The sequence below is a fragment of the Arachis ipaensis genome, chromosome B3 (genome assembly GCF_059453495.1).
Source record: "Arachis ipaensis isolate K30076 ecotype BB chromosome B3, ASM5945349v1, whole genome shotgun sequence".
NCBI lineage: Eukaryota > Viridiplantae > Streptophyta > Magnoliopsida > Fabales > Fabaceae > Arachis > Arachis ipaensis.
The window spans coordinates 88,311,280-88,314,636 of record NC_142438.1 but is presented as its reverse complement, the minus strand read 5'-3'; the positions used below and the strand labels follow the sequence as shown (position 1 = coordinate 88,314,636).

Here is a 3,357-nt window from a genome sequence, read left to right as displayed (position 1 = left end):
AAAATCTAGTTGTTTCTTATGAGTCAAATCAAATTTTCAATTTGAAAATCTTATCTTTTTCAAAATCTTTTTCAAAAATCAAATCTTTTTCAAAAATTTTTAGTTATTTTCGAAAATTCCAAAAATGTTTTTCAAAAATGTTTTTCTTATTTTTATACCAAATTTTCGAAAATAACAATAACAATTAATGTTTTGATTCAAAATTTGAAGTTTGTTACTTGCTTGTTAAGAAAGATTCAAACTTTAAGTTCTAGAATCATATCTTGTGATTTCTTGTGAATCAAGTCATTAATTGAGATTTTTAAAATCAAATCTTTTTCAAAACTAATTTCAATCATATCTTTTCAAAAATATCTTCTTATCTTTTTCAAAAATTTGATTTCAAAATATCTTCTCTAACTTCCTAACTTCTTATCTTTTCAAAATTTGTTTCAACTAACTAACTAACTTTTTGTTTGTTTCTTAACTTTTTCAAAACTACCTAACTAACTCTTTCTCTCTAATTTTCGAAAATATCTTCCCTCTTTTTCAAAAATTTCTTTTTAATTAACTAATTATTCTTATTTTTATTTTTAATTTTAAAAATTTTTCGAAAAAAAAATTGCTAACAATTTTCAAAATCCATTTTCGAAAATCACTAACTCTTTTTCAAAATAATTTTCGAAAATTATCCCTCCCCTATCTTATTCTATTTATTCATTCATATCCTAACATCTCATCTCACATTCTCTAGCCTCCTCACAGTGTGTTTCTTTCTTTACATCACATTCTTTGTCTCCCTCTTTTCTTCCACTCACAAAAGGATCCCTATACTGTGGTATAAAGGATCTCTATTATTATTATTATTTTTCTGTGCCTTCTTCTTTGTCATATGAGCAGGAGCAAGGATAAGAACATTCTTGTGGAAGCAGATCCAGAACCTGAAAGGACTCTGAAGAGAAAATTAAGAGAAGCTAAATTACAACAATCCAGAGAAAACCTTTCCGAATTTTTCGAACAGGAAGAGGAGATGGCAGCCGAAAATAATAATAATGTAAGGAAGATGCTTGGTGACTTTACTGCACCTAATTCCAATTTACATGGAAGAAGCATCTCCATTCTTGCCATTGGAGCAAACAACTTTGAGCTGAAACCTCAATTAGTTTCTCTGATGCAGCAGAACTGCAAGTTTCATGGACTTCCATCTGAAGATCCTTTTCAGTTCTTAACTGAATTCTTGCAGATATGTGATACTGTTAAGACTAATGGAGTAGATCCTGAAGTCTACAGGCTCATGCTTTTCCCTTTTGCTGTAAGAGACAGAGCTAGATTATGGTTGGATTCTCAACCTAAAGACAGCCTGAACTCTTGGGATAAGTTGGTTACGGCTTTCTTAGCCAAGTACTTTCCTCCTCAAAAGCTGAGCAAGCTTAGAGCTGATGTTCAAACCTTCAGACAGAAAGAAGGTGAATCCCTCTATGAAGCTTGGGAAAGATACAAACAGTTGACCAAAAAGTGTCCTTCTGACATGCTTTCAGAATGGACCATCCTGGATATATTCTATGATGGTTTATCTGAGCTATCAAAGATGTCACTGGACACTTCTGCAGGTGGATCCATTCACCTAAAGAAAACGCCTGCAGAAGCTCAAGAACTCATTGACATGGTTGCTAATAACCAGTTCATGTACACTTCTGAAAGGAATCCTGTGAATAATGGGACGCCTATGAAGAAGGGAGTTCTTGAAGTTGACACTCTGAATGCCATATTGGCTCAGAATAAAATATTGACTCAGCAAGTCAATATGATCTCTCAGAGTCTGCATGGAATGCAAGCTGCATCCAACAGTACTCAAGAGGCATCTTCTGAAGAAGAAGCCTATGATCCTGAGAACCCTGCAATAGCAGAGGTAAATTACTTAGGTGAACCTTATGGAAACACCTATAACTCAACATGGAGAAATCATCCAAATTTCTCATGGAAGGATCAAAAGCCCCAACAAGGCTTTAATAATGGTGGAAGAAACAGGTTTAGCAATAGCAAGCCTTTTCCATCATCAACTCAGCAACAGACAGAGAACTCTGAACAAAATGCTTCTAATTTAGCAAATCTAGTTTCTGATCTATCTAAGGCCACTATAAGTTTCATGAATGAAACAAGGTCTTCCATTAGAAATCTGGAAGCACAAGTGGGCCAGCTGAGTAAAAGGATCACTGAAATCCCTCCTAGTACTCTCCCAAGCAATACAGAAGAGAACCCAAAAGGAGAGTGCAAGGCCATTGACATAAGCACCATGGCCGAACCTGTGAGGAGAGGAGAGGACGTGAATCCCAAGGAGGAAGACCTCCTGGGACGTCCAGTGGTTAATAAGGAGCTTCCCTCTGAGGAACCAAAGGACTCTGGGGCTCATCTAGAGACCATAGAGATCCCATTGAACCTCCTTATGCCCTTCATGAGCTCTGATGAGTATTCCTCTTCTGAAGAGAATGAGGATGTTACTGAAGAGCAAACTGCCAAGTTTCTTGGTGCAATCATGAAGCTGAATGCCAAATTATTTGGCATTGATACTTGGGAAGTTGAACCTCCCTTGTTCATCAATGAACTGAGTGATCTGGATCAACTGACATTACCTCAGAAGAGACAGGATCCTGGAAAGTTCATAATACCCTGTACCATAGGCACTATGATCTTTAAAGCTCTGTGTGACCTTGGTTCAGGAATAAACCTCATGCCCCTCTCTGTAATAGAGAAACTGGGAATCTATGGGGTGCAAGCTGCTAAAATCTCACTAGAGATGGCAGACAGCTCAAGAAAATAGGCTTATGGACAAGTAGAGGACGTGTTAGTAAAGGTTGAAGGCCTTTACATCCCTGCTGATTTCATAGTCCTGGATACTGGAAAGGAAGAGGATGAATCCATCATCCTAGGAAGACCTTTCCTGGCCACAGCAAGAGCTGTGATTGATGTTGACAGAGGTGAAATATTCCTTCAATGGAATGAGGACTCCCTTGTGTTTAAAACTCAAGGATCTCCCTCTGCAACCATGGAGAGGAAGCAGAAAAAGCTTCTCTCCAAGCAGAGTCAACCAGAGCCCCCACAGTCAAACTCTAAGTTTGGTGTTGGGAGGCCACAACCAAACTCTAAGTTTGGTGTTGAACTCCCATATCCAAACTCTAAGTTTGGTGTTGGAGAGTCTCAACAAAGCTCTGCACATCTGTGAGGCTCCATGAGAGCCCACTGTCAAGCTATTGACATTAAAGAAGCGCTTGTTGGGAGGCAACCCAATGTCTATCTAATTCTTATTTTTATTGTTTTTCATGTTTTCTTAGGTTCATGATCATGTGGAGTCACAAAATAAATATAAAAATTGAAAATGGA

At 37.3% G+C, this 3,357-nt stretch overlaps 1 non-coding gene across 1 annotated transcript; it reads right to left on the bottom strand.

Moving 5' to 3' along the window:
* Positions 1–1,405: 1,405 nt before the first annotated feature.
* LOC148571492 (small nucleolar RNA R71) lies at positions 1,406–1,513 on the bottom strand. Its single transcript, XR_015908159.1, has one exon. It is a non-coding gene; the product is annotated as a small nucleolar RNA R71 (small nucleolar RNA).
* Between the last annotated feature and the right edge of the window lie 1,844 nt (positions 1,514–3,357).